Source organism: Lynx rufus, unplaced genomic scaffold (assembly GCF_022079265.1).
Source record: "Lynx rufus isolate CCGP_SWC_20201006 ecotype Redwood Valley unplaced genomic scaffold, mLynRuf1.p SCAF_6, whole genome shotgun sequence".
Taxonomy (NCBI): Eukaryota; Metazoa; Chordata; class Mammalia; order Carnivora; family Felidae; genus Lynx; species Lynx rufus.
In genome coordinates, this window is record NW_025814878.1 from 20,918,874 (window position 1) to 20,932,523 (window position 13,650).

Genomic DNA, 13,650 nt, shown 5'->3' on the forward strand with positions numbered 1-13,650 from the left:
GCTTTAATTACCTTAAAACCGGAAGTGTTCAGGTATTTGTTGCTGTACATCTTTCTCCACGTTGTGAAGTTATCATGTGATGACTTTACATTTTACATCTCTTTCACTGTGTTGTCAGATCCTTTTAAGTTGTGGACAGTTCCCAACTGGGGAGAGCTTCCCCCTCCCCCAACCCCCCAAATGAGGGGGAAAAAATCAAGGTGGTCTCATCAAGTTGTTGGACGGAATCTATCTATTTACTGTGAATAATGACCTCTTGCATCCGGATATACTGTCCTAGCGGAGTCTCATCATGCCTCATTGCTTCTATGTCTTTTTTGTGTGGAGTGACTGTGTGGGTGAATGAGAATTTCACCCATGAGGAATGATGTGATGGGGCAGATCTGACTGCTAGGTGAACTGATCTATTGTGGGAATTAAAGAACAAGAAAAACCTCCCTGACGGTCAAGAACTCCTCCTTTTGCTAGTTTTGTTTTGCATTTAACCATTACTCTTTGTGTGCCTATGCACCAATCAGCTAATATTCAAAGCTGAAACTGCCCAAGTGCCCTAAATTAACTAAAATTGTCCTAATTAGCGACTGAAATAACTCTCTTAAAAACTTTTCATAAGTTTGTTTGAACCTTAAATGGCTTTGATTTTATACCAGAAAACCTGGCTCATCATTTTTTTTTTTTTTTTATGACGGAGAAAGAAGGCTTTTATGGAATGTAATTATGTGTGAGCATGGAAGTGTATGTATAGAGAAGAAAGCTGAACTGTAAAGACATTAGTTTTTGGTTTCTCACCTTCACACATCTAATTTTTTTATTGGTAAAGAGCAGTGAAACACCTATGTATTCGTTTTACTTAACTTCTATTAGGTTTAAAAAAAATGCCTCAAATTTGTTCCTAAAGTGAAAGCTACATTTTGAAATCATTTTGGTACCATTTTAGGCAGGTCTTCCGAGTAACGTACTCCATTAGAATGGGCACGTAGACTTTTAGACTTGGAGTTGACTGTGAAGGCCATCTACTTCATTAACTCAACGAGGGAGGAGATAAGAGTCTGAGAGGTGAAGTGATTCACTTTAATTGTGTGGTGGGCTCATAGCACAGCCAGGCCTGGAGGCCAGACCTTCTGTTTGGCTCACTTGCTGGTCCCACAACATATATCCCTTCCTTTTAGGGTCACGTGGGAAATAGGAACAAAGTTTAGATACATTCCACAAACAGTCCAAAGGATAACTGTGACTGTTAATTTCATCCTTCTTGTCAGATAACCCTTTTAACAAGTCTCCCAAGGAACAAGTAACGGAACTAAAGAGTTTACCAGAAGCCTGAGCTGCAGGGGGAGATGCTGCATATTGCCTTGCCTGATGGGTCTCTGCCATAATAAAAGGCACGAGTGCAGCTGTTTCAAAAACATGGGGACTTTATCTTTGTAATACGGAAACAGCATTTTAGTGCCGTGGGCAATGATTCTAAGAAATAAATCATCAGGTTTGCCGTTCCTCGAAATCTCACAGGTAGTTATCCCAAATAACTTTGTGTCGTAAGTTGGAGAGTTCGTACATTATTTTTTCTCCTACCGATCTTTAAAGACTCCCCTAATGCTGTCCCGACATCCCCAGGTTGGAAGGAGTGCTCCCAACAGCATCCGTTATGGGCCTCCAGTGTATCTCTTTATCACCACATTTACCAGCATGGGCTGAAATTGTGTATTCACTTCTCCCCTTTGCTAGACAGCAAGCTGCTTGAGGTCAAGGGTGGCTGCATCTTTGTTTTTTTCAAAGCTCAGAACAGTGCCTGGAATGGAATAGCTCAGTACATATTTGAATGGAACCAATACTTGGTTTCTTAGTGCTCACTGTTGAGAAGAACCGTCAGGAGGGACTATAATACTCATGGCTCCAAATCTACATGAACAAGACAAACAACTTTAAAAACAAATGAAAAAGTAAACTCTTATCTTTTTAAGGTTTTGTGCTGAAGCACTAGTATGCTCCTTTCCCTAGAAGCCAAACTTCATTAATTTTGCTGACAAAATAAGTGCTTAATTGAAAATAGTAATAGTAGGGGTGCCTGGGTGGCTCAGTCGGTTCAGTATTGGAATCTTGGTTTCCGCTCACGTTATCATCTTGCAGTTCGTGATTTTGAGTCCCGTAACCAGCTGGCTCTGGGCTGACAGTGCAGAGGCTGCTTGGGATTCTCTCCTGCCCCCTCTCTCTGCCCCTCCCACACTCGTGGGCACCCCCGCCCCTGTGCTCTCTCTCTATATAAACATAAAAAAAAAAAAAGATTTAAAGAAAATAGTAATAGCTAGAAATGTGGATAGTTATCTCTCCGGTCTGTAAACAGTCAAAACAAACTTTGCAGAAATCAGTAGGCACCCAACCTCATAGCCTGTTTCATTCTTTCAAGCCCTATGTGATTTGTTTCTTTCTTTTTTTAATGTTTACTTAGAGAGAGAGAGAGACAGAGACAGAGTACAAGCAGGGGTGGGGGCAGAGAGAGAGGAAGACACAGAATCTGAAGCAGGCTCCAGGCTCTGAGCGGTCAGCGCAGAGCCCAACAACGGGGCTCGTACTCACAAGCTGAGAGATCATGACCTGAGCCAAAGGTGTACAATTTTTATAGGAGAGATGAGTGGTGTTGAAGATAGTTGGCTGGCAGAAAGATTTTTATAGGCACTGTCTTTACATGAAGAAGATGTGAGTTTGCAGTGCCTGTGTTAGATGCTATAGCCTAACACTGCTGGATGGTGCGCGAGGTCTCTAGCTGCATTGTCCTACATCACAGCAGACTGTCCCAACCAGAGGGTTGGCTGTCCTGATGTCAGAATGTCTTTCTTCCTCAGAATTAGCCTTCTATGCAGGTGCCTGTCAGAATTCTAAAGACAGAGAGTGGAGGCTTCACTGCCCTTCTAAGAACAGGTAGTGTGGTTCTATTTGTGTCTGCCTGCCTGCTGATAAAGTGTTTGTATTTCTGGTGAAACTGGCTTAAGACTTGCTTTCATTGAAACATACCACATGCTAGGGAGGGTGTTGTTGTCGGAATGTGGTTTCCACCCCCCTCTAATCCCTGGAGGGCCCCTGAATGTATTGACAGAAACTGACAGTAGCTAGGCAGTCAGGCTGCGCCTCGGGTTAAGGAGGCTGTATGAAGTAAAGCAGTGTTTTCTGTGCTTGCCTGACACTGAGAATTGTCTAAAACTCTCGTTAAAGTTACGGATTTCCAGATCCTTCCCGAGCCTTACTGAGCCAGAGCTTCGGGATGTGTAACCAATGCCACCGTGTGCTTAGCGCGTTTGAGGAGCCCTGAAATGGACAGGAGGTCTCACTGGATTGAGAATTGGGAGACTGGAATGTGACTTCATGCTGCCATTTTCTGGTGGAGATTCCAATTAATTTATTCAACACCTCCAGGCATTAGTTTCCTTAAATAGAGACTTTGACTAAAATAACCTCTACCTTGGCATTTTGTGATTCTAATGAGGAGTTACTATTTGATGATATTAGTATAATATCACTGATCAGTAGTGACTTGCAAATATCACTGATCGATGATAATCCCTCTCTGATTCTTATGATTAGGGATTTAAACATTTGTGTGTGTGTGTGTGTGTGTCTGAAATAAACTCTTCATGACTATAGGGACTCTTTCTAATCATATTTGACCCACATGGAGTGCATGGAGCTTGATGTCTTGAGGGGTTAGGGGTCACGGCTTCCTCCTCATCTTTAAAAAGTGCTAACATCATTATGGAAGGAGAATTGTAGTTTAAATGCATTTGCCATATGTCAGATTTCTACAAGAGAGTTATTTATTTTTGTAATTGTGAAAGTGTCCTGTTTAAGCCAAAACATCAATTTACTCATTGACTCTTGGGTATAATACAATTACCTGGTTCAAAAAGCTACCTACGTTTAGGCTTGAAACGTGATTCTAGCAATAATCTAATTTCCCTGTATATAAGAGGAAAACCCAATATTAAAATTTCTTCTGCATTGAGACTAGCAAATAAATTTTTTTTTAATGAGAGAAATATTTGAGTTTTTTAATATTTTGGAAGAAAATTCAGGAAAAAAATGATGCAGTGCTTTCCTTGGGCTGTCATTTTAATGTCTTTTAAAAAATTAAGTTTTAGGTATAAAATAAAATGCTTTATACCTAGCTAGGCACCTAGTGATTTTTTTTTTTTTTATCTAATTTCTCAAATTGGCTTTTACCCTGGGATAGACTAGTTCTGCAGGATTTGAAGTTCAGAATCAACAGGATGGTGACGATGGTAATCTTGCCTTCACATGTTACCTTTGTGGTCGGCACTTCTCCTCGGAAGGAGCACCTTAGCAATGCCTTAGACAAATGTAGCAGAAGAGAGGGAGCTTCTGTTTTTGAGGGAGGGCTCTTCTGAGAAAAGGCCCTGGGGGTCCCAGCCTCAGTCCCTTTCCTTGTGGACCAAATGACAAGTCTGTCAAAGCATTTAGCGTCCCTCAAGTAAAAAATGACGTTACTAATATCAATGCGGTTGTAGGAGTGCAATCCCAACTTTTTGGTATCGGGCTTTCTGGTGACTTTGTATTGCCTGCTAACGCCAACAGCTACTCTAGGCCAGACTCTTTAATACAGGAGTCTTCTTTTATCTGCGGTGGGGGGGACCTTCCAGGACCCCCAGTGGGGGCCTGAAACCCTGGATGGTACCAAATCCTGTGCATACTGTGTTTTTTTCTGACATCATGTTAGGCTGCCGTTGACCCTCTGAAGATGTGTCAGAAGGAGGATTGCCCGCTTCTGAACTGCGGCCACGGCGAGCAACTGAACCCGTGGAGAGCGGAACCACGGGTGAGGGGGGTCTACTATGTGTACAACAGCTCCAGGAGGTGCATACTGTTATTGTGTCTGTTTGACAGGTGATGCAGCTAAGGCACAAGTCATTTGTTGACCCACGTCCACAGCTAGTAAGCGAGGGAGCTGGGGTTTGAACTACGGCAGGCTTGTCCCTCTTGAAATCCTGCGGTGCTGTCTCTCTTGGACTCATGACATTGTGCACTCAGATGAGGAAAACCGACCCCAAGAAGATGTGGCAAAGTCCTGGCACATATCTGAGGGAGTAAGCCCCTGTCTTTTGGTCTTTTCCTTTTTCCTCGTCTTTTTGTTTTGAAACCTCTCAGTAGATGGCTAAGAAATTTGAGACCCGCATCTAAGCCACTTCTCACAGCTCCTGGCGCGTCGCTAACGTGTATTTAACATTTCCTGTTGTGCAGATGACTGAGAAGGCCGAGTTAGCATCTGTGTGTGCACCGATGTGCGCCTGTTACCCCGGCCGACCCCTGTGAGGCTGCCCAGCTGGAGCCTGCGTGGTGAAAGCTGCCCAAAGTAGGGGACCGCTGGTGTCGGTGATGAACACGAAAGCACTTCTGATCTGGCCGCGCCCGGGTGGCTCAGATGGTTGAGCGACCGACTCTGGATTTTAGCTCAGGTCGTGGGATCGAGCCCCACGTCCGGCTCTGCACTCAGTGTTGGAGGCTGCTGGGGATTCATTCTCTCTCTCTCTCTCTCTCTCTCTCTCTCTCTCTCTCTCTCAAAAACAAATAAACATTAAAAAAACAAAACAAAAACAACCTTCTGATTGAAAAACCGGAGTGTTCTGCCCGGGGATCTGAAAGCGTCGATGGTTCCTGACAGCAATGTGTGAAGGGCTGTTGCTTCCCTCTGCTTTACAGGAGGCTCGGAAGAGCGAGCCCTTCTCTCGGGGCCTTTGTGTGTATGTCCTCTTTCTCGGAGCCCTCTTCACCCTTATTTCCTCCTATTGTAGGAGCTGCACACCCGCTCAGTTCCCACTTGGTTTCCTAGCTGGAGGAACTCCCCTTTACCTCAGTTGCCCAGCCTGCTGCTACTTGATTTCATGCTCCCACCCAGAGCCCGGGAGGCTCGGCTCACACCTCGGCTTTCCTTGGGCATCCTGGAACTCGGAGCACATGTTAGCACTATTTCATTCATCTCGTGTTTCCCACACTTTCTGAGTCATCACACACACCAGGGCCTTGTTTAAAAACAGATTCCCCGAGATTCTGGAGATTTTGAGTCATCAGGTCTGGGGTGAGGCCAGGAACACGCCTGGCCGACAAGTACCCCCAGGTGATTCTGATTAACCAAGTTTTGGAAACACCGGTCTCTGTTGTGTGTTAGGAATCGTGTCCGTGGAGGGCGGCAGGATGTTCGTCCAATCGGGAGATGTATCTTGGGATATTGTACTAGTGCTAAGTTATGGGGATTCAAAGATGAATAAGACAGGTACTTTACAGTCTCGCGTGGATGAGCAGATGCGTAACTAAATAGTACAGAATAGGGGCCCCTGGGTGGCTCAGTCAGTTAAGCGTCCAACTTCGGCTCAGGCTGTGATCTCGTAGGCTGTGGGTTCGAGCCCTGCGTCGGGCTCTGTGCTGACAGCTCAGAGCCTGGAGCCTGCTCAGATTCTGTCTCTCTCTCTCTCTCTCTCTCTATCTCTCTCTCTGTCTGCTCCTCCTCTGCTCACACTGTCTCTCTCTCAAAAGTAAATATTAAGAAAAAATAAAAAAATATTCAGGAATAAAGTTCACCTTTATTTGTGACATTGTTTCTAAAAGAAAATCTGTTCTGAAGTCCTAATTGCCAATTTAAGTTGGATTTTTAGAATATATCTAACTCAGAAGACCTTCCTGTAAGCATGTGGACAGAAGCCTTCCCACACATGTAAAATACTGATTTGAAATGTTCAGAGCATATTTTGTTTAAAAATTAAGTTCTAGAAAAGAAATATAAACCTTCTGGAAAGAAATATAAATCTGGAAGATTTTTTTTCCTGGTGGGTTGGTGGAGTTTTCTTTTTTTTTAGTAATGCTTTATTTTGACTTATTCTTCTGATTTGTTTTACAAGAAACTTCCTTGCATGCAGAAAAGCAACATCTTGCTCTGGGAGGACAGGCAACTGTTTCAGGTTATTCCTGCAGGGATGTCCTGTGTTATACTTTCCTCGATTCCCAGCTCCCTTTCTGATTTTAAAAGCTGGTCAAGGGGCACCTGGGTGGCTCAGTTGGTTAAGTGTCTGCCTTCGGCTCAGACCATGATCTCACGGTTCGGTTCGTGAGCTTGAGCCCGGCGTGGGGCTCTATGCTCACAGCTCAGAGCCCGGAGCCTGGAACCTGTTCGGATTCTGTGTCTCCGTCTCTCTCTGCCCCTCCCCGCTTGCTCATGTGTGCTCTCTCTCTCTGTCTCTCTCTCTCAAAAGTAAATAAACAATTTGACAATAAATTTCATACTTAAAAAAAAAAGTAAATAGACATTAAAAAAATTAAAAATAAAAGCTGGTCAAGATGTTATCAGCAGTATATAGAGGACTACGTGGTAATGGGCTGGCTTAAATTGCAGTACCACACGGTAAAATCGAATGGGGGCTTTCTGTGTGACAGTATTAGAGGTCTAGTGAGACGTTCTGAGGGCTCAGAGACCGTGTGTAGCAAAGGAAGTTGAACTAAGCAGATGCTATGCTGTGAATGCCTCATTCTCTTGGCATCTGAGAGCTACTGCTGAGGGGCACTGTGGTTTCCCAGCTCATGGCCTGGCCACTGTGACCATCACTGAGGCAAGGGCATTGCCTCCCCCCCCCCCCCCCCCCCCGCCAAGTCATACCCATTAGCTTAGCCTGTGGCATGTTCAGAAGCTCCAGGCAGTGCTCTTTACCTCTACGTTAGGTGAGGCCTGAGTTTGCCGGAAAATCATGATGCAGCCCCGAGCATCTGAGCATCAGTTTTCATTTAATTTATTGAACAATATATCTACATTGTTGGAAAAAACAGATCCAAAAAGCTGTGCAATGAAGTCTCCTGCTTCTGTCCCCTATCTGCGTTGCTATCTCCCCCCACCCCCACTAGAATAATCACTTTTATTAGTTTCTCCTTGTCCTTCCAGTTTCTTCATGCAAATATAAAAATATTATTTGATGTTATTTTCCTTCCATTTGCCATACACATAACTTCAGGATTATCCTGTTCTTCTTTATTCATATACATAATTCAAAGTGATTATTTTCACTATTTTTCTGTATGTCACTTAGCCAGTTTCTTTTTTCTGTTTGTGAAGTTGCATTTTTTTTGGTCCGAAAATGCAAATCATTTGGTAAAAATTAGATTAATTAACATTGAAATTGAGTGTTAATTTAAGGTCTTAATTTTTTTTTTTTATTGCCAATGCTTTCATTTTAGGTATATTTTAAAGAGGAGCTTCCCAAGAGATGATTAATCTTTTCCTTTATGAAGAAAGGAAAAAGGAGGAGGGACTTGTGTTAAATGTCTGTAACATTTAAGGTCTTAATTTTTTTTTTTTATTGCCAATGCTTTCATTTTAGGTATATTTTAAAGAGGAGCTTCCCAAGAGATGATTAATCTTTTCCTTTATGAAGAAAGGAAAAAGGAGGAGGGACTTGTGTTAAATGTCTGTAACAACACAGTGTAGGTTGAGTCTATTTAAAAGTGGGCATTTTCTGCCTTCTATCTGGATATCCTGCATGCTGAATGTGAATTACTTCCTGGCTTGGGAGGGGACTCTTACCACTATAGGGCTGCATTTGAATTTTGGTGTGAATGTTTTACTCTGAGATAGTGTTTTCATTGGCTAAATACATGCATCTGATCATGAAGTCTGTTTGGGATTTTAATTTCACTGAGTGACAGAGTGACATGACGTACATGTGGAGGAAGCAACTGTGGTCATTTGAGTCATTTTTTTTCCTGTTTGTTAACCTGCTTAAGACGAAAGGTTTGCACTGAGTTAATACAGAAATGACTAATTACACATTATTCATGGGTATAGCCTCAGAAACATAACACAACCTATGATGTAAGTTTTGTGTAAGTATAAGTACATTAAAAAGCCTTAACTTTTAGGAAGTAGGTCATAAAATAGTTTTGATTGTAAGATTAGTGTATATTCACCATAAAGGTCAAACCTGTAAAATGCAGAGTATGTAAAGAAGAAAAAGTATCACAACCCAGAGAGTGTCCAGTTCCTGTTTTTTTTTTTTTTGCTAATATATCTATATGACTGGCTCTATATCTAAATATAGCAACAGATAACATTTTTTAATGGAACATAGGGCATCATTCTCTATAAGTAGTTTTGTGTCCTGATTTTTTAAAACTTAGCTTACATTGTGAGAATTTTCCCCAGGTCATAGACATCCAGAGACTGTTTTAAAGAGGAGAGGCATTAGGGTGCATCTCTCTGACAGCTTCTTATTTTGTGTGGGCTCCCAAGTGAAGTCCTTTTGCGGTTTTCTGAAGTCTGTTTACACAAGAGTTATCAAGTGGACAGAGGTTTGTTATCTTCTGGGGCTCCCTAGGGATTCTTCTCTGTGTTATTTGTGAGCTCGTAAATTGCACTCATAAGGTAGCATCTAGGAGGAGATGTGCTGGAATTCTATCAGCCCAGTAGATTGCTAAGTCTCTGATGCCATCCCCATCTTCTGGAAAAATTAACCCTATTTTGTATCTAAGGTTGTTGACCCCCAGTGACAGTTCTCTGTATCCTAACAGCAAACAGATCATTGAGTCAAAAGATGGTTGGTTGTGTCCTCTCCTTATTGGTTCTTTAGCTGAGTAGTATGCCTGTTTGCTAACGAATTATGTTGCTTTGTTTTTTAAAGAGAAGTTACATTTCTCTTTTTCCTTTAAGAAACAGATAACCCATTTCCCCTCCCGCTTTACCAAGACTTTAATCAGACATCTGTCTCTAGGTTTCTCACCTTGGCTGGTGCCTGCCCTTGCAACATATGTGTCTGTTTAGATTTAGCTCGACAAGATTAAAAAACAACGATCTGTCAACTATCTCGTGCTGCAACTTTGGCTCTTGTTTTGTGGGAAGATGGTGATTAAACTTATTCCTTTTATTCTAAATGTTGGGTGGTTCAATTGAAAAATTAGTAGTCTATAGAAACATCGAGGGACTGAGCAAATTCACCCATGGTAATGATGGCAGGGAATGAAGGCATGATGGAAGTGGGAGAAATGTCTTTGAGGGCCATTAATATATTTTACATAATCTAAATATATTGCTTGCAAATTGCAAGGTCTGCTCAATAAAAATAATTCATATGAACATTTATGGGATAACATTTATAGCTAACATTTATAGGATACTTACTATGTGCCAGTTTCATTTAATCCTCATAAAAACTGGAGGAGATACATAGTACCACCCCCATTTTACTGATTTTACTCAGTGGCTACAGAGAGGTAAAGTAGTTTGCCCAAGGTCATACAACTGCTAAGGGGTAGAGACAAAATATGGCATAGGTGAGTTCTGTGTTAACACTTTATGTGAATGATTGCAACTCTGTTTTTGTGAATTTTTAAGTTCATTTTAATATCGAAAAATTAATGAGGTGGGCTGAGTTGATCAGTATTTTCTATTTTATTCTGTTTTTCTTCTTTTAATGTTTATTTATTTTTGAGAAAGAGACAGAGCGCAGGTGGGGGAGGGGCAGAGAGAAGAGACAGAGAATCCCGAAGCAGGTTCCAGGCTCTGAGCTGTCAGCAAAGAGCCCGATGCAGGGCTCGAACTCACAAGCTGTGAGATCATGACCTGAGCCGACGTCACAAGTGAGCCACCCTGGCACCACTCAATGTCTGGCTTCTTTTTATTTGCTATATTAGGGGAGACTATTCTCTTTCCCTTCTCTCCCCAAGCTTGCCACGTTTAAATGTTGTAACATTGTAAAGTACTATCTCAAGCCTGTACCTCAAGGTTCCCTGAGTTTACTTGTTAGGGATGGAGGATAGAATGAGACTGGCTGGCCTTCCCTCCACTCTCTAGAACATTTGCCTCCGTTGATGGCGAATACCTTCAGCTATGTGGTGCTTTCTGGTGGCACCAGCCAAGAATTGAACTTAAATCAGCAGTTCTGAAGTTGTAATTCCTGGGTCAGCAGCATGAGCATCTCCTAGGAATTTGCTAGAAATGCAAAATCTTGGCCCCACACCAGACCTCCTAAATCAGGGTCCGTGGGGATAGGCTCAGCAGTCTGCAGAGCCAGAGAGGTGAGTCAGCTCGGAGACCTGCCGCCTGTGCTGGTTCGAGGGCTGCGCCTGGGGCTGCCAAAGCTGAGTCCCCAGAGGCTCCTCTAGAAGCTGGACCATATGGTCCAGGACACTATGGGTTTATGAACTAATGCTTCGTTACTGTGCAACAATGAGAGTTTTGCTTTAAGAATCTTTGGCTCCCTGCCGATTTGTGCGTTAGAGGCATGCTGGCTAGCGGGAGATGAGTATTTGGAGATGAGTATCCCAGCCCCTGGGTTTGTTCCTCATCCTCAGGGTTGAAGGCAGCCTCTCTGATTTCCCTTTCCCTAGGAACTTTAAACAACATCCAGAGAGCAGGGAGGTGACTCACCACAATCACAGGGTAGGGACATACTTTCTAAACAAAATCTGAGAAGAGAGGATTATTCTCTCTAAATACTGATTATATAAAACCCCCATTTCGATATTTTAGTGTCTCCTAGAAGACGTAACTAGGAAAACCTTAGGCAGACATGGGAAATCTTAATTGTGGATGGGACATACACATTGAATAAACATCAGAAAAATATACCAGTGTGAACGTACTGAGTGGTTGGCGTTGTGTTGCTGGTAGCTGAATCCTACTTTGCTCTACCTGATATAATGCAGCTTTTCCATGGATTACTTCCTTAGTTAATAATCTGCCCACAAAGTAGCTGTTAGTGTAGTATAATCCATCGTAGTTTGGAGAAATGAGAGATAATTATAGCAGTTTGATAAAAGGCAGCAGAGCATAGTGGTTAAGAGATAAGATTTACTAGCTGTGTGACCCTGAGTAAATTACATAACCTCTCTGTGCTTAATATTTTTTGTCTCTGTAAAATTGGCACCATACTAATGGTTGTACAGATAAAATGACATATTTAGAACAGTGCCTAGCCCATAATGAACAATAAATATTAATTGGTACTTTGGACTGCCTCTTACTATTTTTTAAAACTATTTTTTTACCTTTTTTTTCTGAGTGTATTAAAATCTAAACATAAAGTTAAGACATTGGAATAAAGGCTTGGACTTAATTATTTGATCGAACTCTTAAAATTTCCTAATGAGTGTGCGTGTGCTGTGGTTAAATGAGTTTTCTGGGTAGCTGATGGCTAGGTTTGATAATTGGACTTAATGTGAGAGTTAAGATCATTGTTTTGGGCATCTTGATAATTCAGTTCTGAGAGTCTAGAATATTGGATTCAGTTTATTCAGCATGTTCTCTAAAAATGGTGTGTTGGTTACATCTCTGATATCAGTTCGTTTTGATGCTATTTTCCTCTTTTCAAATTGAGATCAGATAAAATCAAGTTAGGGGTTTTGGTTTGTTGAGTTCCAATGAGTTGGTTTTATTACACATGTAATCTGTAGTTTAGAAACTTGTCAAGTTACAAAAGTTAATTTGTAAGTTATTTTAAACCTACAAATACATTTCATCTTACTAACCATGCTTGTAAAGCATAACCAGGCACAGGGCAGCACCCCCCAAAATCTGTTCTTCCTGAAATAGCGATACCCAGACCTGCTGCGCTGCAGGGCCTAATCATCATGGAAGAATTTTCTATGGCAAAATGGATTAGAAGTGACAGCCAGGATACAAGATCACAGTGTTCTGTCCTCCCAACCCCTTCCCTAAGCTGTGTGACCCTGGCTTCCTCCGTAACATGAGTGACTTAGATCAGGCTTCCAAATTCCTTTTTTTAGGGGGAGATAGACCTCATGATTTTACGATAGCAGGACATGTGCATGTAAAGCTTGGGAAGCAGGGGATAGGAGAGTTTCCAGGGAGTGTGGGTGCATGGGACTGAGCACTTTAGACCCTGTACTCAGCCAGAATGTTGGCTGCGGATGTTCATTCCAGGTAGGAGCTCCAGGCCAGCTGAGGAAAGGTGAACCACCAGTGGCCTGTAGGGTCATGTAGGGCAATTGGCAGGTATATGCAGAATTTTTATATCTGTTTGTAAGAGGCTGCTTGTACTGGCTCTTTTAAAATTTTTTTAGGAGTGTTTAAATGGGTAACAGTCAGTTTTGTCAGTTTGAAAAGCCCACTTCATTTTTTTTTTCTTTTACTTACCTCTGTTTTATATGGGCATGCATTTACATTTGATTTCTATTCAAAGATTGTGGGTTTTTTTTTTTTTTTTAAGCAAACAACATGCAAAGCATTACAGATCCTTTCCACTTCCCTTGTGCATTCTCTGTAAAAGGATCTGAATTGTTTATAGAATCCAGCGAGCTTTTGGTAAAGTACATGTTTTTAATTCGTGTTGAACATGTAAAGAAAAGACAGACTTGAGCTTGTTAAAAATTATTCCTGTCAAGTCCCATGTAGCTTCACATATCAAACATGACTTGAAAATGTTTTCCCCAAGTGGCTATGTCTGAACAATTTATGTTCTTGAGGGAGTTCCTTGGAAGGAATTAAATTCTGGGAGGTCACATTTTTCTTTCAAGTTCGATTTCCAAGGTGAAAATGAACTTCTGTTTTTTAGCTTGAACTTTGAAAAAAATTCAGTGAAGAACTGTTAGAACACTGTGCAATGATTGTGTTCTATGGAGCTGGATTTCCCCATTTTTGTAGCCAGAAAT